The 26,532-nt window shown below is 35.7% G+C and overlaps 1 pseudogene; it reads left to right on the forward strand.

The window, feature by feature from the left end:
• Nucleotides 1-11: 11 nt before the first annotated feature.
• Nucleotides 12-26,315, forward strand: LOC113108712 (progesterone-induced-blocking factor 1-like; annotated as a pseudogene).
• The last annotated feature ends 217 nt before the right edge of the window (nt 26,316-26,532 follow it).

Consider the following 26,532-nt stretch of genomic DNA (forward strand, 5'->3'; position numbering starts at 1 on the left):
GTCCCGTTCAGGCGGAATCTACAGATGACGCGTTATTTTAAATCGCACGCTCTTTAATAACGCATACGTCACTTCTCTTCTGCTGTCAGCCGTTGCTGTTTCTATGGGAGGCGGGACGCTTAAAAATACCCGTCGGTGAGATGCATACGTCCCCGTTGTAATCATAAAAATAAACAAAGACATTGTAAACTGTGACGCATAACATTAAATGATTGCACGTCCTGATTACTTTGTCTTATTTTTTATTTTATTTATTTTTTTTTGTCACGAGGCAGTGAAAGTCAGGTGGTTATGCCGAAATAACCGCATTTTGTCTCCTTGCTTTGTCCAGCTGTCATCGCTTATCCGTTAATTCTTCACTCGAGCATCTGAGCTACCATCTGATACCTGTCCAGCTTTGAAGAACAGTCTTCTTCTCTCAGATGACAAGTCGGTAGGAGTTTTGGACCGGAGCTCTGTCGAGATGTCCACGAAGAAGATGAAGCCAAGAGACGCCACAAACATCTCCAGCTCCATCGAGTCTGAGGACATCAGTCTGGAGACGCAATCCCCACCGAGGACATCTCTTCTTCGGAGGAGAAGGATGGAGCAGGGAAGGTGACAAAACAGCTCCTGGAAAGAAAAGAGCTGCTTCATAACCTCCAAAAACTGAAGATAGAACTGTCATAGAAAAATCTGCTCATCAGCAACCTCAAAGTGGACCACCTTACCAAGGTAAGTTAATGGTTGGTGAATACAAAACTGGTCTTTACATTAGACTGAAAGCAGTTTTTCAAGTAATGAACTCAGCTTTATTTGTTCACCCATAAGTGTTTTGCACATTCACTTGTAGACAGAAGAGCTGGAGGAAAGGCTGAACGATGCTCTCCACCAGAAACAGGTGCTTCCTCTGCATCTGGACACTCAGCTCAAACTACAGCAGGATGAAAACAGGTTCATTTACACACAGTTCGACTGAGAAAAAGATGTAGCCTACAATCTGTCAGTGGTCAGTTTGGTATTGGTTGATAAATGTGCCTTTTTTCATTTAAGTGGTTTAATTTAATTTTTATTTTTATTTTTTATTGGTCTGTTAAAACAGGCCAGGAATGTTAAGCTAATAAAAAGTTATCCATTTCGATTCATGTAAATGAAACCAAACATAAATGATTATAATAATTAAATTGAACACTTGAAGCTTTAGACAAAATACAAAATAAAAAGTACTTTGCACACTTTGCAATGCATAGTTGTTTTATGCTTTGATACATCATATTTAATAAATCAGGCTTAATTATGGCTCATATAGTATGATAAGTTAAGAAACATCTCACTTTTATTCAGAGGCAAAATATACTATTTGGTGCACATAGTATAAATAAATAATAAGATGGATAGCTCGTTATGTAAATCAATGAGATCTTTATAACAAAATAACATATTACTTATATATAAATGCATATACATAATAGCTGTAATAATAACTCTGAATCTCCAAAAGAAATGTCATAGTAAGATGATATTTAAATGCTTAGTTTCACAATCAAAGCTCTGTTATTTTTATAGTGGATGCAAAACATATAATGCAATGCAGTACAATTATGATTGAGAGATGAACAAATAAACTTTTCTCAAGAGCCTGATATAACATTTTTGATACTCACATTTTAATACAGTTTTTCTGAAAATGCTTAATCAAGTTGTTGTAGCAGACCAGAAAAATATTTTGAAATGTCTTGAAATATAAAATATATTCTTTCTTTGAAAAAAGCAAAAAGGCAGCAAGACCTTTTACATGCTAAAAAAGTATGAACAACACAAAGCATGTAGTAGATTTTGAACAACAGGTCTTTCAGCAAAGTTTTGATCATCTTTGTCATATAGAGGCCTTAGAGATTCATACGTTAAATATGATACATGATAAAAATATGAAAGGCTTTATAGGGTTGAATGTGGCTTCTGCTTATGCAGGAAGCAGCAATCCTTGAGGAAGCAGGAAATGGACACCATCATGCTCAGACAGAAGCAGCTGGAAGAGACAAACCGTCAGCTGTGTGACCGAGCAGGTGATCTCCGCAGGAGCCTGAGGGACCTGGAGCTGTCTGAGGAGAGGTACACTGAGCTGAAGGACCTGTCTGAGGACAAACTCACCATCCCTGAACATGTGGCGGCAAGCACTGAATCATCAGCTGGAGTTGGGAATGAAGATTGTGTGTGTGTGTGTGTGTGTGTGTGTGTGTGTGTGTGTGTGTGTGCTCTTGTTTTTGTGACATATCAGGACACAACTGTGTATAATGACATGGGTATGACACCGGTATTACAAGGAGAGGGTGACTTATGAGGACATAACTCATGTCCCCATTTTTCAAAACGCTAATTAATAATACAGAATTTGTTTTTTGTTTTTTTGAGAAAGTAAAAATGCACAAAGTTTCCTGTGAGGGTTAGGGTTAGGTGTAGGGTTGGTGTAGGGCCATAGAATATACAGTTTGTACAGTATAAAAACCATTGCGTCTATGGGATGTCCCCACTTTTCACAAAAACAGACATGTGTGTGTGTGTGTACATATGTGTTCCCCCCCCCATATAAATTCGATTTTACGAGATTGTGAACCCTCTGAGAGCTCTTGTGACTGAGCTGCAAGCGAAAAAGACTAACCTGAACGAGGATCTGGACAGTCATCGTAACCAAAGTAGATCACTAATGGAGGTGTGAAAAATGTTTCTTCTCTTTTTGGATTCTATTTTTACTACTGTCTTTGAATGAAGAATGAAGTGTATATATATATATATATATATATATATATATATATATATATATATATATATATATATATATATATATATATATATATATATATATAATTTTTCTCCCTTAAATGTATGTTATACATTTATTTGAACAGTTAATTTCAGTTCATCTATATGTTTAATCTCTTCTAATGTTTTGATCTCGTAAGATTTCATCAAAATGTGGACGTTCTGATGAAAACATCAGACTTCTCTCTGGTGACATTTGTAGCATTTAGTCCAATTTAATAGCTTAAGCAGTTTTGTGTTGCGAGATGGCAACTGTTTTGATTGATTATGAAAAAGAATTAGGAAAAAATGCAGGTCTAGGCACTCAGTAGGATGCAAAAGTTAGATACCAGCGGCGCTCCAGTTCCCTTTTGTTCTGTTTTGATTGATCTAGTTTGCGCTGGAATAAATCCCGAATCAAGTATTCCAGACAAGGATCATGTGACACTAAAGTCTGGAGTTCTGAAAATTCATCTTTACCAAAGGAATCAATTACAATTTGAAATTGTAAACACTTATTTTAAATTGTAATAAAATTTCACATTAGTACTGATTTCACCGTGTTCGATAAATTAAATGCAGCCTTTGTGAGCTTAAGAGACTTTTCAAAATCATTTAAAAAATCTTACAGCCATCATTAGTTTAGTCGTCATAATGCTGTGGTAGTGTGTTCATATATATACAAATATATCCTGTCTTATTGAGTCCACAGAGAGAGAGATGGCTATGAAACAGAGTTGAGAGAGTTTAGGAAGAAGTTGGAAATGCTGGACCTCACACACACAGCCCTGACAAAAGAGAGGAATGACCTAAATAAGGAAGTCATGTGTTCTTACGATTACTGACAGATCAGCATATTCATAGCCACTTATTTAGTTGACTTATTGGGCCTTGTTTAAATGATCAACATCTGAGTTGACAGTTAATGATAAATAATGTTTCCGTTTATTTTCTTTTTAAATTATGAGTTTAGAGAGCAAGGTACAATTCCTCTATATATTCGAAAATATATTTGAAGCGTATTATCGAATGACAAGGATGACAATACATTTTATATCTGGCACACTAGTCAGTTGGTAGCCAAATGTCAACATAAACCTGTCACACATTTCCACCTGTTACTTACTTTAACCCTTTCTCACCTCTTTTTCCTTTTATCCGCAGGTAGCCACTCTGCAGCAGTCTGTAACGTTGATGCAGAAGGACAAAGATTATTTAAACAGGCAGAACATGGAGCTCAATGTGCGCTGTGCTCATCAAGAAGACCATCTGGAGAGACTGCAGACCCAGCTTGAAGAGACAAAAAAGGCCAGGGAAGATGCCTATGAGAAATATGTTGCTTCTAGGTATGTGTGGGAAATAATAAGGATACTGCTTCCTATTTACACTTCCTGCACTTAACTTAATTTTTATTCAGTTGTGAGAATTCAGTTTTATGAAGAACACAGCACTGATCTATATTAAGTTTACGTGATATGAAGAAATGGGCCAAATCTGGTGACTCTAGTATAGTGGCATTATATTTAGATTTGGAACATTCAAGATCCATTGAGATTCTCAAATCTTTTTTGTGAAGTCATTGAGGTTTGACAGTTGTGCTGTTTACATCCCTCCACTAGAGATCACTATAAGACAGAGAATGAAAACAAACTGCGTGATGGACTGGAGCGCATTCGAAGGAAGACCAGTCATGAAATTGAGAGCCTGCAGAGATCTTCTAAAGAGATGTAAGAGAGAGAGAACAGGTGAGATCATGCCTTAACGTCTCTGACTGGACCAGGACAGATCCTTTAAAAAATCTTTGAAAACACACACTCACACACATACACACGACTTCCCTACAAAAAACCTGGGGATGTAAAGGAGTTTAAAGATTGTGATTTCCAGTCATGGAAGTCTCATTAAAAAAAAAATCTTAGAACATCATAGAAATTACAGTAGGAAATATTTATATTTCTTTATTTCTTTATTTAAAGCACAAAAGTGAAATTCCACCAGTGAAACTATGGAATATTATACAGAAACAGTTAGCAGTGGAATGCTGGGGTTTGCTTGTTTGTATTGTATTACATGTAATAATACAGATTATGAATGATCATTATTTATATTGTGTCAACGCTTTAAAGCACATTTAATTTAAACCTTTGCTGTATAATGTACAGTACTGTTTTAGGAAAAGTGTTTATTATTCTTTCAGAAACCTTCGTGAATCCCGAGATAATGCTGTCATTGAGAAAGACATGGCACTGAATGCAGAAAGAGATGCCCAAGCCAAATATGACCAACTCCTAGACCATTGAGTTCATAAACACCTCTCACATATGCTTGATAATCTGTAGCTGTCTTAATTTTCTGATTGACACTTATTCAAAAAAAATCTATAACTTTCCACAAAAAAATATTAAGCAGCACAACTGTTTTCAACATTGATAATAATAAGAAATGTGTCTTGAGCAGCAAATCAGCATATTCCAATCATGTGACACTGAAATTGTAATATTTCACACTATTTCAGTTTTTACTGTAGTTTTGATCCAATAAATGCAGCCTTGTGAAAGGTGACTTCTTTCAAAAGCATCCAAAAGGTCTTTACAGACCCCAAACTTTTGAACAGTAGTGTGATTGGATCATCGTTATTCCCTCCCAATGATAAAAACATTTGTTATCTGTAATAAAATGACTTAACTTGTGCACACATAAGGGATGAGCGGTGGCATGTTCTAGCCTTTGCATGCACTGCTAAATCTGTGAAAATGACCTTTCTTTAGGACTTTTTTTACTTTGCCTGTTTTTTCTTTTTCTTAGTGTCAAACATTTCAGGCTTGACTAGATTCCTCTAAGGCCATATCAAGCAATCTTTGAGTGAACTGATGATAGACGTGTCCATGTATTGTCACTGTAAGTAAAAGTGGGTGTAGTCATGTTTTCTATTAGTGTGATGTCTGTGTACAATAATCAACAAAGACATATTTTAACCTGTTACTGCCTCAAGAAAAAGATTTTAATTATTTTTTGGAGCCTGCCTTCTTGAGGAGGAATTTGTTGTACAGTATATGTTCCAACAGTTTTAAAGCCTGTGTGACAGAGGTGCCGAACATGCCTTTGTTAATTATTCCTTTTTGATTAAATGATGATGAATCCTTGTGTCTACACTGTCAAGATGATGGCCTGCACTTGAGGGAGAGCAGTATTGGTTCTGGACACTGGGGTTGGGTAGACGCATTAGAACAAATAGATACAGTAGGCTAAAACAAGGACATGTGGCTAGTTAAGACATGACCAGAATTTGCCTTATTTATTATTTTGTACTGTTGAGGTCCACTTATAATTTCATCAAGAAGTTAACGTCAAAAAAACTTCATAATTTAGAAGCAATAGGCTATGTTCTGTCCTGTTTTGACTCTCTGTTTGAAGAGGCGTGGCAGATTGTAGACTCAAACTGCTATGATTGGCTAAGAGTTTTGTATCTTTGACAGCCTGCATCCTTCATAGATAGACACTGCTGTGATTTAAGTTAAAAACATGTAAATACTCAGTACATATCTGTGATAACAGAGAAAGTAATAGTGACCACGTAATAAAAACAGTTATTCTCACTTGTGTGGTGCGACATTACATTCAGACCCAATATAGTCGACTAGCATCGTCGATTTATTCTTTCTGAAAATCTTGTGTGCTTTATTTGTAGACAAATCCACGGTAAAATGAAGTGAACAAAGGTCCAATTTCTTACTGACACGGTCTGGAGCATCATTAAAATAAAGTTCATCCACTCTCTCCTAATGTTTGGTTGCAGGAGGAAGGCAATGCAAAGACTGTTTTTTCACAACTTGGCACTGCATCTTCTTGTCTTCGGAGTCATCTTTATCGTTTGGTTTCTGCGCAGACCTGCATTTGACTTTCTTGTTATTTACACTACGTGAATCGGTGGGTGGGGCTAAACAGGCAGTGATGTCCAAGTAGGCGTTGACCTTCTTCTGCCGGAGGCGGGGTTTAATCACACTATTATGTCATAAAGTGGCACATTCCACAATCTGTCGTTTTGGCAGATTGGCTTCAAAATAAGCTGTTTTGAGTGATGAAACTAATGTTTTTATAGTACAATGACCTCTTATATGTCGAAGAAATTTTGATTTCTCAGTTTATGACCCCTTTAAAGAAAATAATCGGTGAGTCGCCAAAGCTCAGTGAAGACTCACAGACAGGCTAATTTAGTATTTGAGCTCTGGTTTTAAACAGCCTTGGTAAATGTCAGGAGTGAGAAAACATGCTTAACTGGCTAGAAAAGAAAACAGACTGGTATTTCTATTTTGATACGCTCTACTGGTGCGTGTCTTTAGCCAAAACATAGAATGTTGAAGCACTTGCTTGAAAAATTACATGCTTGAAATTTAAACCTAGTGTAAGCGCAGCATTATAAACTACCGTTAAAAAAGTTTGGGGTCTGTAATGTTTGTTAATGCTTTTGAAAGAAGCATCTTATGCTCAGCAAGACAGCATTTATTTGATCAGAAATACAGTCATGCAGTAATAATATTGTGAATTCCTTTGCTGAAAAGCTGAATTTTCAGCAGCCATTACTCCAGTCTTCAGTCTCATTATTCAAAAATTATACCAAGAGGTCCAGTCTCCATGTTCCAATGTAGGTCTGGACAACACATTTGCAATAGAAAATATCCTAATCAATCAAAATAGTCATTAAAGATGAGAACTTTGGGCCCTGAGAGACAAAGCGGTGGTGTTTTTGTTTTGTGAAAAAAATTATATTATAAAGTTTTATTATATTTCATTATTATATTTTTTTTATTATATTTTTTTATATTTTTTTATTTATATTTAAAAAAAACGTATGTTGAAAAAACAATTTACACACCAGTTTTATCTGACTGGTCGGAGTCATATTTGTTTGACGGAAAAAATGTTTTAATTTTCTGCATTCTCATTTCCTGCAGTTTTTGAGTGAAAGTAGCATAAATTGCTGCTCACCATGTTTCTGCTACTATCGTTACAATAACAGTGTCATCTGCAGCTCTTAATGCGGTGCTTTATGTCATTTGTTGAAAAAAGCAGAAAAGACTGTCTCTAGATACAAAAAACAAAAACAAAATGCTACCGCTGTCATTACATCTCATGGTCTGATTGAAATTAATCTGTTCTCCAGAACCACACTGCAGTCCGCTATTTGAGGAACCCCTGTACTATTCTTATTATTACCAGTGTTGAAAACCGTTGCCATGCTTAATATTATTGTGGAAACCATGATCCTTTTTTTCCCTTTTTCTTTAAATAGAAAGTTCAAAAGAACAGGATTTACTTGAAAACGAAATTTTGGTGAACATGTACAAGTCTTTGTCACTTTCTTTCTTTCAAAGACAAAAAAAAAAAAAAAATCTTACTCACCCCAAACATTTAAACAGCAGTCTAAATCTAAGCTGAACTGAAGTATTAATAATAAATTATAATATTAATATAAATTATAATAATAATTTTAAACAGAATACGTCATTTGTAAAAACAAGCATTGTGGAATGACACATCCTCATACGCTGTGATGTAGAATTTAATATTTCTTTCTGAAAACTGGTTACTTAAAAAGTGGTTAACTTTTCTTGGTAAGCAGTTTAATATCATTTATTATATTATAGATTTTGCCATGAAAATGACCATGAAAGATGGCATAGCCTTCAATCATAGCTGAGCAAACAATATTTATATTGCTATTTAAATATAGGAAATATGCTGCACATAAAATGGCTTGTTTAAATCAAGCTTGCATTATTCAAATAAAAATGTACTAAATATTTGAAAAAGTGAGCTAATGGGCACAGTTCGGCAAAATGGCAATGAATCTTATGATTCATTAAATTACTTTTTCCTTACTTTCCTGCCACTTTTCTTTTTTGCTGCTCTCTCTTTCCTCTCTTTCTGTGTTGTTGTCTCTAAACTTTAAGATGTGTCTTTTCTTTATTTATTTCTTAAACGAGGTAGCTGATAGGGGTGTCTAGCAGTGCAGGTTGTTGCGCCTCCTCTTTCTCCTGCGCGGTCAGCCCTTATTTGCCCATGTGAGAGGCTTACGGTGTCACTGAGCTCCAGCCACATGCCTTTCATACCAGCAGATACTCTACACACAGTTGTTGGGCATACCCCACGTTTTTCAGCCCCGGGGAACGGATTGCTCGCATTCACAGAGAAGCTTGACCGAGGGCAAAAACGACAGATGCTCCTTTACCCTGTTCTTGAGATGCCGAGTCTACGGCCCGTGAACATGTTGTGCAGTGATTTTATTCTGGGCTTACAAATTTAAGTGGGGGAAGGGAGAATAGAGATGAGAGTTGCATTGCATTGCGTCATGCCAAGAAGTGGAATGAAGCTGAATACATCTTTTTGCAGTTGTGTCAAATGTACTTGCAGGTGTGCTTCCAAGATGACATGCCTGTATAGCAAAGTTAACATAATAAACAACATACTGCTTCTAATAGCTTCCTCGCCCTTACTATTTTCCCTGAATTTATATGTAAAGTCTAATATACTTTAAGCCAATAAATAGCTTAACAATATCCATTCTTAATCCATAATGTATGATGGGAGTTGCCCAATTATGTTCAATTTGTCACAATTATTTCTATAGGTGTTGGTCTCCACTTTGATGACTTATCCTTTGTATTCTTCACAAAACTGCCTGCATTTGACTGGATGTTAGTGAAAACGCACAAAGGAAAAATCTTGACCTGCCAGTTTACCTCCTCCGTAGGTGTGGTCACGGTTTCAACCAAAACCCCCGGAGCACTCCGACATTCAGTAAAAGTTGTTTAATCCTTCAGAGACCTGGCTATAAATGTAGGAAGACACAAACCGATACTCAATCTGTTCGGGCATGTTGAGATTTGGGGTTTCAAGAAGACCGTGACTTTCTGCCCTAGGAAATACACGTAGCACGTCAGAGGATGCCGCGTCTAAGCTTGTCAGTCACTCTCATTTAGCAATTGCAGCCCAGATTATACACATTACATGTTTTTGTATAATACTGGTATAATATTTCAAATGATTTCTGTTCTTTTATGGGAAGTCGTGGCCTAATGGTTAGAGGGTTGGACTCCCAATCGAAGGGTTGTGGGTTCTAGTCTCGGGCCGGACGGAATTGTGGGTGGGGGGAGTGCATGTACAGTTCTCTCTCCACCTTCAATACCACGACTTAGGTGCCCTTGAGCAAGGCATCGAACCCCCAACTGCTCCCCGGGCACCGCAGCATAAATGGCTTCCCACTGCTCCGGGTGTGTGCTCACAGTGTGTGTGTGTGTTCACTGCTCTGTGTGTGTGCATTTCGGATGGGTTAAATGCAGAGCACAAATTCTGAGTATGGGTCACCATACTTGGCTGAATGTCACTTCACTTCACTTCACTTCACTTTTGAACTGTCTATTTGTGTAAGAATCCTGAAAAAAATCTTCCACAAACATTTCAAGCAGCAAATCATCTTTTCAGCATTGATAATAATAATAATTATAACGTTGATAAATTACCTTTATAAAATGATTAAGCAGCGTAACTGTCTGTCATCATCTTTGATGATGATAATAATAATAATAATAAGTGTTTCTTGAGCAGCAAATCAGTTTTCGAATGATTTCTGAAGGATCATAGCGACACTAAAGACTGGAGCAATGGCTGCTGGAAATTAAGCTTTGTTATCACAGATGCTTGTTTTTCATTTAGATTTTTTTTTTGAAAAACTTTGCATGGTATCTGCTTTGCAGAGTCGTTGTTCTTTCTGTTTCCACCAATGGCTAGTGTGCAGAATGAGTGAACGCAGATGCACCTGTATTTGTGTTTTTGTCCAGGTTCAGGCAGTTCCAGCTGAGTTCGGACAGCAGGGTGTGAACTGCTTAACCAGGTGAAGCTGAAAAAGTTTGAGTTGGAGCGTTCCCAGATGGTCCAGGAGGAGACGGCCAGGAACCTCAGCCTTTGTCAAATTGAGTGTGAGAAACACCAGAAAAAAAACTGGAGGCAAGGCACTTTAAAATAAAATCCGAATGGCAAAGATGCCATGCACATGAAACCTGTACAAAGTGATTTCATTTAGTCTCATTGCAAGTTGAAACCTGTTAATTGCTTAGCAGTTCAAGCTGTTAATACCCGAAAGGATTACTTCACCATTCTGTCATCATTTGCAACAACTTCATGCCATTTCCAAGCTGCATGACTTTGACTTTTCCAAGGAACACCAAAACAGAAATATTGAATTTACTGTCCGCTCTTTATCATATAATGAAGCAAATAGGACAAGCTCCTATTTCAAGATTTTTGATACATTACATTATTATTATCAGCTTTTCATGTTGCATCTATACATATGATTTGCATAAGGAAGAAAAACAAAATTAAGTTAAGCCAACATTCTTCAACATTTCTCCACCTGTGCCCCTCTGAGTAAAGAAAGTCTTTAGAATAACACGAGGGTAAGTGATGACAGAATTGTCATTTTTGGGTGATCAGTTCGTTGATCATTAACTTATGATTTAATTCTTCAAATGTCAGGTTCACATTTAAATATATATTTCTTGTAATGAGCGTCACACTCAATCTCAACTCATTTAGACATCAGACAAGGGTTCTAACCCATGCCAGCCTTATAAAACAAGGATTGTACATATTTGACAGCAGTATGAAACCTATTCGAACGTTATGTTATGACATCACCTTTATTACTCAATTTCTGTTTTTATATCTTTGTCCCTCTCTTGATTTGCTAATGCAGGTTCTAACAAAAGAGTTTTATGGGCTAAAGACATCATCTGAGAAACGCATCTCTGAATTACAAGCCCAGAATTCTGAACGGCAAGCACGACTAGAGACATACGAGCAGTTGGAAAAGGAGATGGGTGATGTTACCATGCAGGCAGCAGAGAGTAAGACCAGAGACTGATTCAGTCATTTCAATTGAAGACTAAAGATTAGATAAGACCAGCACATCAGCAAGGTTGCACGCTTCAATTTAAGAGTCTGTTAGGCCAAATCTTTCTTAAATTATTACCTGAGGGTTTTATCTCTGCATTTATGATTCTGTCAATTAAAGGATGTCAATGCAATGGTCCGTTTTATGACAACTCATGAAACCGTTCTGCTGCAAAAAACACATGCACGCACTGCAAAAACAGTTAACTACTATAATCAGTCTCATCATCAGGTCAACATTTAAAGCATGTTAAATACGCTGCATGTCTGTTTTGCCACAGGTTTGCATGTTCAGAATGCCATACTCAATCAGACCTGAGGACTGATTGACAAAACGGCCACAGGGCTTGTTGTTCTTATACAACCTTCTTCTAAACGTCAGTGAATATGCTGACACTGAGCTGAGGTGATGCAAAAGGGTGGCCTAGCCAGGTTTTAAAATCCCTCGGGTTAACAACTGGTTTTTAACCTCATCAAGTTAATAACAGGTTTTTAACTAATCAAATCTGCATAGATCAAACATGAGAAAGAACGCCTAGTGCAAAGAATGCAGGTTGATACTAGGTGCTTGAAAAGTACACTAAAATATAATTTAAGAACTTCCTTTTCTTTATTTTGCACATTCTTATTTGTTATTGATCATTATGTTCTTGTCCAGTTGGTTGTAAAAACTTGCCTATAGGCTTCATTCTTTCTTTTATCTGTATAAACACCACTTCAACATTCTTCACTCATGAACTTTTCTACACAGTATGTATTGTAAGAAGATAGAAAACTGTTTATGGTCATATATTAGATATTCAGTCTCTTCTGGCCATGATTGTAGCAGGGTGGTCTAGACATGCTTGCTCTCAAACATACTTGTTCTCCTTTTTTTGTAGTGGAAAATGAAGATGAGGCAGAGAGGGTGCTGTTTTCTTATGGTTGTGGTGCCAACATTCCAAATAACTGCCAAGAGAAGACTGAAAGAAAGGTGAAGTCTGAGGAGGTCACTTGTCTTTGAAAACCAGAAGCTCATCTTTGTGTTTACTGACTGTTTGCATGTGTGCGTGACTCTAATCATAGGTTTCTGAATGTGTGTGTGTGTGTGAAGTGTTCACTTGGCACGCAGGGTTCTGCAGCTGGAGAAACAGAACACACTGCTCAGGAGAGAGCTGGAAAGACAGACGGCGCACAGAAGTCAGATCTCTAAAGAGGTGCTGTGTTTTCACTCTTTTGACAAGAATGCAGAAACACACTCACATACACACATATAGCTCATATAGTGAAAGTTGGCAGCAAAATCAACGTTCTTTCTTTCTTTCTTTCTCACTTTCTCTCTTTCTTTCACATGGCCTCCAAAAGCAAATGCTACAAAAGATGCAGAAGCAGCAGTCAGTCATAAATATTTTGCAATTCATCCATCCATACATGCATCCCCCATAGTCATGTTGTTCCAAACTCATTACACTTTTTTTTTCTTCTGATGAACAAAAAGAGAAGAAAGAAATAATAATAATACAAAAAATGTTATACTGGGTTGGTCATTTTATGCAAGATTGAACTAAAGCCTTTAGGCTTTTAAAAAAAGAATGAAAATCCCAATAAAAGTTTCAGAAATGTTCCAGTATCCATATGCCTAGTTTTCTTTGGCGTGTCTGTAGAAGAGGTAGAGAGAAGATTTAGTAATTTAGGAATCAGCTGTTTATTTTAAACAGGATGTTTTGAGTCGTTATGTTCATTTAGTTCACTAAACTGATTTGTTCATGAATATGACTATTCATAATAGCTCACTGGAAGGGAACATTATCTTGATTTTCTGTTTCTCACACAAAAATATGATACAATATTGTGTACAGTTCTTGAAATGCTTGAAATTCTTTGCATTGCATGGGGAAAAGAAAAAAAAACACACTTTTGAAACTAAATGAGAGTGAGTAGATCATAACATAATTTTCATTTCCTTTTCAGAAAATTCTGAAGCTAGTAATTCCTGCTGAAATGGATATGCTTTTAAACTGCCTAAAGCATTGTAAACTGTTGTAAACAAAGTGTGTTCTAAACCTAACTGCCTTTCAGTTGTCTGTTTCATTCAAAATCGGTTCTGTTTGCATAAAATGGGGAGAGAAAAATCACCCTAAAATTTGGAAAGAATTTTGAAATAGTAAAACAGAAATTAGACCGACAACTTCATTTACATTTAACTTGGTTTACATTTAACCATTTATGTTTTGTCTCCTCTTTAAACCATCATGTTATGTTTGCTTTTACAGATATATTTAGTAACTTCAGAAGAATTTTTGTTAGTTCAGAAGGACAGTTGTATGGTTTCAATATAGCAGAATAATAGCAGAAAGTACTACAGACAGCAACAAAAACTTTCAAGGATCAGCTTTCATCTAAAATAGTGCTTTGTAAAGTCCAGATTCATGCTTTACATGCATTCATTCTAATCTAACTGTGATAAAGATTAGAGCTGTAGGCAGTTTGCACGACCCAAAAAAAAAAAAAATGCTTTTAATGTTTGATTGACAGTTACTTTTAGATGTTGTCACCTATTTTGTCCCTCTTAAATATGCCTTTAATGGGCAATCAGATCTCTTTAAAGTGATATAAAGTAATTATGAATATAATGCATAATATAAAGAGAGTCATAAGTAGTCATTCCCATTAAAATGGGATGCAAATAATCACTGGTGAGTCAGTATTGTGTCAAAACTTGAACGTTGAAACCAAAAGAACACTCTAAGCAACAAAGGGTAATAAAGAAAACAGCAGGAAATGCTGTGAATTACTGCTGCAAATGCTAAATAATGACTTAAATGATTACACAAACAGTTATTCAGTCTTTTACTGTACATTACTGTACATAAGCACTTTGTTTTCTCTCATCTTTTTGCGATAAAAAAAAATATTTTGTGGTTTAATATTATAAAAAAACCTCAAAAGATAAATCATATTGATTTTGAAATAGACACTGTATACTAAATAACTCTTTTTTAATGTATTTAAAAAAAATGTATAGATGCTCCTAAAAAGTCCAATCAGAACTTGTAATTGGTTTCAGTAGGTGATTCAAAGCACATCAGCTGCTTATCACTCAGATAGAATGTAGCCCTTGATAAAGGAAGTCATTAGTGAGTAGTCATCAATGTATATTACTTGTGATAACATGCATAGTATTCACTGGAACATAAGTTAACAACAGGCTCTCTGTGATAGCGGAATCATTTGTCTCGGCTTGATTTGGTTTCCGACTAACCCAAGCCTACAGATAAGATTGTATTGTCAATAAGGACTGTCCTTCCTGACTGTGGTTCAGTCCAAGTCTACAATCAAAACATAACATAGAACCACTTCATCTTTACTAAATCTTCTCTGATAATTAGATAATTCCTATTAGATACAGTGATCCATAATTTGATTTATTTCTTTATTTATCTATATATTTAACACCTTACTCTGTTAAAATGTATACAACTACAGCATAAAAGAATCAAATCACAATAACTGAAAATACACAACAAAAAGGGTGCAGTGGAGTACCCCCCAAACTGTCCCCAAAATTTTTTTTTGTCTTTTAAAGTGATACAGCTGCTAAATTATGAAATTCACATTTCGAATAATATGACAGCTTCTTATTCCAATTTTATTACAATAAATGTTTTGGCAGTTAGTAATAAATGTTTTATGATGTGACGCACTGCCTGTGGTTAACGTAACGCAGAAGACAGGTCTCTCGTTCTTGGAAAGACTGTTTGAATTGTGGATGTTGCATAACTCTTGCCAATATCTGTGTACTTGAAGGCAGAGTTAAGTAAAATGTAAAGGTTACCCCAGTTTGCCATTTTTAAAGCAGAGGGAAGAAATGTTGGTCGTAAATTTGTGCAGTCTGAATGTGAAAATAGGCTGGTGCATTAAATGAATTCATTTAATTATTCGATATTGTCACAGTAATATGACAATGGACAATGGAATGGCTTCACCGAGCATTACACTGCTGCTGCAGACTCAATAGAGTCATGTCTGAAGAAGCCATGTGAAAACTATGAATGAAGGGTTTGCATTCTAAATTTAATGTGATGGGGATTAAAAAAGGGTTGTGTACCACAAAATAATGTAAAGAAAACATGGCTTTTGAGTTGTGCAAAAATGTACAGTGTAGTCTGATGAATGAGCAAATGACTCTTTCAATGAACCATTAAAATATATATATATATATATGTATATATGTATATATATATATATATATATATATATATATCGGTCTGATGACCAAATCCATTGAATCATTTAGAGCAGTTACTAAATCCACACCTGACTCACTTACAGATCTGTAAGTCATCACTTGCAGATAAATGTCTCGAAATTGAGGTATGCAATGTTTGTGATCAATCAGTATCATTACTTATTGCTGGTTTCTAGGACAGCGGGTACAGTAGTTAATAATACACACACACACACACACACACACACAGATATCTTGTTCTTGATAACGAATGTGCAATACATTGAGAGGTTGGGAGGGGTTCAGAGATTGAGAGCTATTAAAAGGCATAAAGGATAATATCCACTAGGTTTATAGTTTTGACATTTGAGAAGGTCTGGTAGGATGTATTTGCCAAAAGAAATAAATAAATAAATCCTTTTTGCATTCAATTTTAATCTAAGCCCCAATGACATCAAAACCCATATTTTGAAATTCTTATTTCCTCATAACAGTGTTGAAAGAAACTCCTGATCAAACATTAGCTGCATTCTGCTCCACATCTGAACAATCAAGTGCTTATTCATTATTATTCATTTTCACCTCTTTTATACAATGCTTTGTACACTTCCTTTTTTTTCCCCCGAAACGATAGTAAATCTGTTTATATTCTGTTTCAAATTAATGCTGTTATTTCGAACTTTCTGATCATCAAAGAATTCCTAAAAAAATAGCAATTTACACAAAAGAAAAAAATAATATTAAACAGCAATATTTTCAACATTGATAATAGTAAGAAATATTTATTGAGCAGCATATTAGAATGATTTCTGATCATTTTGCTCAGTAGACTGGAGTAATGGCTTTTGAAAAATCACAATTTTAGATCGTATTAAAATAGAAAACCTTTATTTAAAGCTGTAATAATATTCCACAATATTACTGCTTTTACTGTATTGTTGATCAATAAAATGCTGCTTTGGTGAGCATCAAATTTTTTATTTAAATTATTCTTTTTTTAACATTACCAACCACAAGCTTTTGATCAGTGATGTACATCTGGGCCATATAGCTAGACTGGGCTGTCCCATTATGCATATTTAAATTGAGAAATCTTAGTCCTTCTGATTAGTCCACAGCACAATTGTCAAGACTTTTTACAATGCTAAAAACATTGATACTTGGATTGGTAAAAACTGAACACAAAGGGATATATTTTGATTATTTGATTATACTCTATCAAGAGAAAGAACTTCATAAATACATATGGTATGTATATAATCTACTGTATACAGTAAATCCTGTAAATGAGAAAGACAGTTGGCCGAAACAATTGGGATCAGCTTTTAATAAAGAGGCATCGCAAGTCTATACTTGTTCCTCTCTGCCCTCCTACACCACAGTTTAACCCTAGTACACTTTGTTCTCAGCCTAAAGTAATATGATTCATTAATAAATGAACAGATCCATTTTTTTTTAAAAGGGCAATAATACATTGTAACCAAGGTAATTATCATTGCCTTATTAGAAGGGTGCTGAGACAAAAAGTGCTGAACGGTTTTGTTAAAAGATCATTATAGTCTGAAACACAAAATGGCCAGACGGAGGGAAACATAATTGCATTGTGTACAAAAAATCACTTGATATATATGACTTGCTTCACAGACATAACATCGGAGCCTTTTCGTTCATTGACGTTTAAAGCTATCATAACAAGATCATAGCAGACCGTAACTGTCATGCTTGATGTTCTCACAAAGCACCTGAAACATCAGTGTGTCGATTCTGTATCTGGCCCTTGTGCTTATGTCGTGTTTATATGCGTCACGTTTCTCAGTCGCGTGTTTCATCTCTTGTAGGAATGAAGGGTTCGCCCTTTTCCTTTGCCCTATCAGATGCACACTCCTGCTTATCCTCAGCCAATTGGAAGAGCCGTTGAGCAATGTTAATGAGGTTACCGTGAACCTGGCCTCCGCTGTTAGCAAACAGACTCTTGCCATGTCATAAATGACTAATTGGCACTTTGTATGTCTTTTGTAAATCACTGAGGATGAAGACCAAGTTTTCTTTACAAAATTCCTTTAGATTGCTCACTTAGCCACCCACACAGTGGAAGCCTCTCATTGCATGCAGACTTTAGGAGCCCCACCCTGCTACAGCAGCCCAAAGATAGCAAGATCTCACCTGGAATCTGGTCCTCAAGTCATCTGTTTCATGCTCTATATCTTCTCACACTTGACAAGCACTCACTGATGGGGGGATAATAATTGATCAGTCGAAGGACTGTGCTTAGATGTGTCTTTCTGATAAGTATAACCAGGTCGTATATTTCTAAAACAAAAACAAAGAAGATATTTCATTTTATCCTGCTTGCAAAGTTATTTACTACAAAGAAATCGATCCTCTATTTTTTTTATAAATAAATGAATAAATAAGCATTTAGAAATATTATTAAAACCGAACAGTTTTCTATTGAAATATGTGTTAAAATGTATTTCCTGTGATGGCAAAGCTGAATTTATGATAATATAGAAATTGTTCTTATATGCTGACTTGCTGCTCAAAAACATTTGTTATTATTATCACAGTTGAAAAAGGTAGTGGCAACTGTTTTTATTTATTTATTTGTTTGTTTTATTATTAGTGATGAAGAGCATTTGAAACCGATTATAAAAAAATATATATATTGAAAACAATCTTACTGACTTCTGAATGTGATTTACGTACTGTATGTGTACGAACATATTATTTTAAAAGTAAATAAAAACACTAAATAAAACTGTGAAACTATTTAAAAACATGGATTGTTTTTTTTAAGCATGAAATAAGAATATTTAGATTTTTAGATTTGATAAGTATTACATTAAAACATAAAACTTTGGAAAATTAACATTTTACAATTACATTAAATATCAAGTATTGACCTACAATTTATATGTAATATCAATCAATAACCGTTAAGATACTGTTAAGAAATTATGTGGATTATTATTATTATTATTATTATTATAATAATTATTATTTTTTTCAGTTGGAGGCAAATCAGCTTCTTCAGCAAGCACAGCAGCCGCAGAACTACCTGATTGAGACCGTACGACAAAGAGACACTCAGATTCAAACGCTGAAAGACCGTCTCACGCGATTTTAGGAGGAAGTAAGGTAAAGAGGAAGTAAATAATTATCACAGATTTATAGATGCATCCTGTTTTTGATACAAGAGCACCGTTTGAAATCTTTACAAAGCTTTTATTTTGAAAGGATATAGGTGGAGCTGTCATAGAATCATTGCCATTGTTTTGTAACAATAGCCGCAACGGTCTCTGACTACTAATATGCATGTTCCAAGGTATGCATTTGTACTGGCTAAGTGAAGGTAGTAGGAAATAGCTGAAAAAATGTAAATACATTCCAACTCATTGAGGAGCAAAGGTAATGCACCTGCCAATAAAGGTCAGGCTCTATGCCCACCTGACAGCTTCATATTAGCAGTGCATGTGCGTGCATGCATGTATGGCTGGATGTTTTATTCTTGGCTCAGTCACATGTCAATGACAGATGTAATCCCTTACCTGTATATGCAAACTGTACAAGCAGGTTTTCTCCTGTATTGGTCTCTTTAGAGGTCATCTTGGGACTAATATGAAAAATATACAACTAACTCTCCTAAATATCAGCATCTATCAGTTTTATTAGAAGGCTACTTGTGGATGGGACGATTTTTCTTGAGTAAGGATAATTAGTGAACTTTACCTTTATATTGAAGTGATGAAGAGGTCAGTCTCAGTGAATGTTGCCTGTTCACTGCAAACAGGTGCCGTGCAGTCAGTGAAGCATATGCAATTCATTTATTGCTTGTTGATTTCACATTCGTTTTATTTGAAGTTTTATTTATCTAGCTCTGTCAAGCCCTCCGGGTTGTGAGTTTGTTCACAGCTCAGTGTTAATTCTGTAGAAATGTTAGTACACAAAAAGAGAAATACCTTCAGCTCACTATGTTTGTCACCACTCATTACTCATGCCATACGTTTGAAAAGAGTTGCTCTGTTGAAATGCAGTTTTTGTCATGTGTGACCTTGAGTGCTGGGTTTCACACGAGGAGCAGCTGACTTTTAAACCCATGTATCTTGAAGAAAATTTTAGATTTTTTTCTGACTGAAATAGTGTTTTCATATATATATATATATATATATATATATATATATATATATATATATATATATATATAGCAGCATAGACACATTATCCTAAAGTTCCTTACATGTATGCCACTGGTTTTAACCATACACCGTGACGTCCCCCGTAGACTTCTGAAGTGTGTTTTTGAAGCACCCCTGCGCGCCGCCATTGGCTAGCGGACCCCCACCTGCTGTTAGCATTCCATTGACTCCCATTCATTTTTGCGACACTTTGACAGTGAATAACTTTACATCTGAGGCGTTTAAAGACATTTGTTCATTCATTATTTCTAAAGAAACACGAAAATGTACGATGACGATTGCGTCATAACCTGCAACTCTCTGTCGCAAAGTTGAGAAATTACCGTATGGACAGGGGGAGAAGTTCGCTGGCAATCTTTTACTGTCTATGAGGCTATCGTGGGGAACGTGGAGGCATAAAGTCAAGGGAGAAGCCCATAGAGAGTCCACCGTGGACCAAACGACACAAAATTATCCACAAAGAAAACAGAGCGATGGACTCCATTGTGTTAAGAGAGCGCCGGTCTTTCTGTTTATCCTGAAACCGTCGCACCATAATGACGTAAGCGTGCTCCGGCACGAATGCTGAAACCCTATTTGAGTGCAGGCCAGAGGGGGAGTGGGGAGGGGGGACAATCGTACTCGGGCCGGTTCATGGCAACCGTACCTAGTGTGAGTACACCCTTAGACACTTCTTGTATAAATGTTCACAGTGCACTACGGAAAGAGAAGATTTCACTACTGCAGGTGAAAAACAACATGGCTGCAGATTTGGAAAGACTCCTGAACCACAGAGAGGTAACTGCTGTATCAGCTGATGCAGGCGTGATGCAGTTTTGTGTAAAAAGACAGCATAAGTCAGTAATTATGTCCCCACTGGATGCAACAAATGCCTCGTTCGTAATGGGTTTTATTGGTTTTGTCTCGTCATGCCTGGAGACGGCATCACAGTATGGTGACGAGCATAACATTTCCACCATTACACCAAACACAGCAACATAACGTCATATGACCCCTTTAAAAATAAAAATAAACAAATCCAAAATGTAATTCATCAATAATATGTTAAGCCTCTTCTGTTATACTATATTGATTCAATTACTTTTTTCCATATCACATAAAAATGGAGGAACAGGAGGAAGTCAAGTTTTTTTTTTTTTTTTTTTTTTTTTTTGTTGTTGTTGTTAAACCAAACTAAAGATCATAGAAACCACTGTCTAACTTCATATTAAATTAGGATTAAAAATAAAAAATCGTTTTTTGATGAACACCCTCTTGAAACTCATGATGGGGCCACACGCAATTACTATTCAAAACCCTGATAGTGTAACATGTTGTAAATACAGTATAACATGTTTCTGAGAATTGTTCATTCAGAGTCAGTCTTTTGTCCGAGGAATGACCTTTACTCTGAGGAATTTCTTAACAATTTTTCATGAGTCATTTTTGTAAAGTTTCACATACATTTTCTTTCTTTTTTTTTTTGTTTGTAATTAATTCTACATTTGATTTTAATTTGTAAAATGTAATGTATTTTACAATTAACGTTTTGTTCCGCTTTAATATTTTTGAAAGTGGATGCGGGTTCACTTGCATTTTAAAGTAGTTTCATGCTTATTTAGATTTTTAATTTTTTTTTTATTAATTAGTTAAATAATACAACTTCAAGTTACTCGCTTAAGAACTGCTTTTCTGAAGAATGTTATTATGCATTGTCCATAAAAGGTATTTACTCGTGACAGTAAGAGAGTAGTTCCCACAGACACAGAGTCTAGTTTAGGTGTGTCCTCTTTTATTGTCACTCAGTCACCCCGCCTGCCTTTCCAAATTACACTGCATACCTGCAGTTTACTCTCTAAACAAGTCATACCTTCATCGGGGAAAAAAACTCAAATTAGTCATCTGCTGCACTAGTAATTGATCAAGGGATGCTCCAGCGGTGTATGTTTAGGATGCTCTCAGATCAGCTCAGGTGCGACAACAGCTTTCCTTGAAGGTTCTGAGATGCAGTAACTAGAATACCCAGTCTCTCAGGTCAGCTGTTTCCCAAGCTCAAGTCATCAGATTCATAATAACCTTGCTGCTTGTGGTTGTTCACAGACAGCTAATACATTGCCTCAGGGGAACCAATGTGTAACCCCGAAATCTACTTGACCCATAGGTTCTGAATTTAGTGTCTGGAAGGACAATATATGAAACAAGGAAAAAGTTAGTACACGGTATGAATTTTTATGAAAATTTTATTTGGTTTCATATACTGTTTTAAATGTATGGAGTTTTCCTGTATCTACTAGGTACACTATACCTCCTCTGACGTTCTGAACTCTTGGGATATTAAGGGCAGGGTGTAACTGATTAAGCGCCGGTGCAATCTGGAGCTATTTTCAACCAAATACTGCTGGCACACACTGTGCCGACTTCACAACTTCCAGTGGCATGTTGGCAGAAAGCATGCAATCCTCACAGACAGCTGCTCCTCACTGGCGCTTTTTAGCATGCCAGCGCATATGGTCGCGCAGTGATAAATAGAAATATTGAATGACTCTTACGCATCGGGGTGATCTACATTCGCCGCTGATCTGGGAGGTCATGTGCTAGCTGGGGATATTTTACATTGCTGTCATGCATGTGAATATTAACTGTTCACACACACAAAAAAATGCTATTCAACTTTTTTTTTGAGGTTATTGTTTTGACACCAAAGTGTCAAAACAAAGTTCCTTTCAGCAGGTTTCTGTACATTTTTGTAGCAACGTTCCCGTTGCATAATATGGAATGTCTGTCCCCTTCTTAGTTTTATTTCAAGACCTAAATGGTTTTGCTGAGGCTAAGTATGTACAGTTTTTTTTTTTTTTTCCTTTTTTTTGTGCAGTATTCTGTAGCTCTTAAAGGATCTTCTATATCTGTCACCAGTGCTTTTCTTTTTGAAAACCTTTTTGGCATCTGTGATTTTTATCAGCATGCTGGAACACAAGAATGAACAGCAACTGATCTGATATCACACTGTCCTTTTCTATAAACATTTTTAATTTATTCATACAAGACAAGTTAAAACATGAAGTTTTTTTATTTTTATTTTATTTTTTATTTTTTATCCAGCCGCATATTAGACAAGACTGTGGTTGAACACAGGAATCATAAACATAGATTTACTCACTAATAAATACGGAGATGTCAGATATTATTATTATTATTATTATTATTATTATTATTATATTCTTACAGTAAAACACCAATTAGTCAGTATTTATATTTACCTACTAGATATTCTCTCTATCTTTCTTTCTTTATTTCTAATAAGTATTAAGAAACATTTTTTTTGTTGTTTGTTTTATTTATGTGTATGTTTGTTTTATTTATTTTTTATAAAAATGAAGAAAAACATTGAAAGACATTTTGCAGTTTCACTGTTTTCAAGCAATTCTAGATCCTCTGCACCACATTGTTTAAAATATATTTTAGATAGTTAAGTTTCCTCAGTGACCATGACATGTAAACCTCTATCTGTTCTCAGAGCGGTATTACACTGATGACTTCAGAGTAATAAAAGAAACCTGTAGTGTCTGAGGGTGTTTCCTTCAATTGATTCAGATAGTATTTACACTAAAGCAGGGTTGTGTGCTTTGCAGAAGTACGCTCAGGGTACCCCTCATACTGTGAGCGTGATTTCACAAGTACAACATGTTCATGGATCAACATCCTTGTTGATCCTGGAACAACATTCCAATCAACCAATCAGAATTGATATATAACTTTTCAGGAAATATCTGTTTTAGGCTTACAATCAGGGTTAGGTGCTTCTTAATCAGCTATCATTTCCCACTGATTTCAGAAATTAATTATGGTTATGGATAGGTTTAGGGGTAGGGATTGGGTTAAGTCTATATTTTTGGACATTAATGCTGAAAAGATATTGATCCAGCCAGGAACATGTCTTGCTTGGCAAAATCACTGCGACCTGTACTGGAGAGGTTATGAAGATACGCCTTTGAATTAAGTGTTTAAAGTACATGAACCCCCAAGTTTCTGTAATATTTTTTGTATATGTGGTGGATGGATGTGAGAAAAAGAGAACAAGAAGGCATACAAGAAAGAACAATGTCGGCAAAAAACAATTGCACACAAAAGAATAGTTCACCTGAAAAGTGAAACTTCTGTCATTTATTTATTTATTCACACTTGTCTCTTGTGTGTGTTTATATATATATATATATATATATATATATATATATATATATATATATATATATATATATATATATATATATATATAAGCAAATAACAGAGTTTGAAATGGCATGTGTTTGTATGGATGTTATGGAATGTTGACATCCTGCATCAGGACACATGAGATGTTTGTGTATGCAGTTTAAGTCTTAATTGTCCTTCCTAAGGGCAGAGCACTGCTGGCAAAACAAGACTGTAGTCAAAGCACCACAGAAGCTGCAGTTTCTATTTTACATATTGTGAAGGGAGACAAACTAACAATAGAATGAAGCTCTTTAACTTTCAGACTACCACTGATTTTCTTCTTACTCTGCTGCAGGAACTGTCTGTGATGAAGCAAGTCCTGATTAGCATGCGCTCACAGCAGCACGGTGGGCCTCTGTCTGTATCTGTATCCCTTCGTGAGCTTGAGACTGACGGTACCAGTACAGCAGTTCATACACAAAACTTTAAAGAGCACAGACAAGGAGCAATGCAACTATGGTCCCAAACCCACAGTGTTCGTAAGTTTTGCTAGGACAGAACCTTTCAAACAGTCATTTATCTTCTCTATAAAACAGGGAAACATTTTAAAGATTTTTTGAACTGCACTTTTTTTATATATATATTTTTTGCTTTTTATTTGGGCTGCTTGTGGCTAGACTCACATTAACTTTTATAGAATTTACTCGTATACCAAAGTCCAAAGAAATGGTCAAAGATATTTAACAATGTTTTTTTTTTTTCTTTTCCTTTTCTTTTAACAGACCAATAAAGAAGTTCCAGAATGTTACAGAAAAGACGAACGGAAAACTAAATAGACTTGTTCAACTTGTTTAATACTTCTGGGATGCTATTGCATGCAACCAAAGATGAAAGTTTTTTAAAGACCTATTACATAACTAGTTCCACTGGTTTGATGTGTACCAATGAAAAATGTGAACCTCAAACTATGAATTTAAATATGAATGGTAATAAACCATTCAAACATTTTGTTTTTAAAGTAAGGTTCTAAAGTAAGGTAAGGCTAGCAACACGTAACTATACAGTATCTGAAAATAAGCATTTTTAATATTTGCCCCCGTAAAAATAGCTCAATATCTGTATCTATAATTTGATGATAATGATTCACAAGATGTGAGACACGCTGTTGGTAAAAATAGAGAATCACGCTTATTTGTGTCATCTTAATGTTACGCGCCACAGGCTCGAATGGTCAACAAGAACAGCGGTAGCAGTGAGCTGCGTTTTATTGATTCATTTCATTGATTCAGTCCGCTTGAGATTGATATTTTTGTTTGCCTTATTGTGTTATTTTTAAATGTGAAGTTATGGTGAACGTTTATTTTATATAGGGATCATTTACCGTTTGTAAATGAGCCTTATTGTACGCTACAGCTTTGGAAACAGTAAACGTAGGATGTCCTGACAGACACATCTTTAAAAACTTGGTAGTGTCTGAACCTGAATATTAGGGATGAGAATCCTAAGGGATTTAAGGACTCCGGTTCTTTAACGGCTCCAGTAACTTTCGTTTTAATGCTTTTGAGGAATAAATATTTGAAGGGGAAAATATCTGATTGCATTGACTGCTCTTGGCAGTCGGTTGCCACATGATGAGATCTCAGATGAGATTTCAGATTAACAAAATCTCAAAACATAAATGTTTTTAATAGAATTTGGCAATCAAACAAGTGTAGTCCTAAATGTGAAAAGTGCACACACTTACTCTGATTATAGCAAATGTCATAATGAGGAGCCTAATGAAGTAGACTGCAGCATAACATTATTTGCGTTCTGGAAGGGAGTAACCGATCCAGTAAGAGATTCATGATTGGCTTCGATTCATTAAAGGCACCGGCTCATAAGAGTCGGGAATCGGACAACCCTGACCACTCTGAATGTTGTTGGTTCACTTAAAAGAACCGACTCATAAGAGCCGTTTGTTCGGGTATCCGACTACCCTGAAAAAGATCCGGTTTTACGACTTGTGATTGACTATTTACTTCTCTGCTGTAGCTATTTTTTGTACTAACATACTTTTGCTGTAGCTATAATATAAAATAAACAATGTTTTATCATAAAATGCCCATTGAATTAACCGATAGCCTAAACACAATTAATTTATGTTTATAGTGATTTTATGCTGCACTGCTGTCATTATTAAAATTATTTAAGTGCTAAATTAAATACGTAAAGGGGTGGGCAGATTTA

Source organism: Carassius auratus, chromosome 1, assembly GCF_003368295.1.
Source record: "Carassius auratus strain Wakin chromosome 1, ASM336829v1, whole genome shotgun sequence".
NCBI lineage: Eukaryota > Metazoa > Chordata > Actinopteri > Cypriniformes > Cyprinidae > Carassius > Carassius auratus.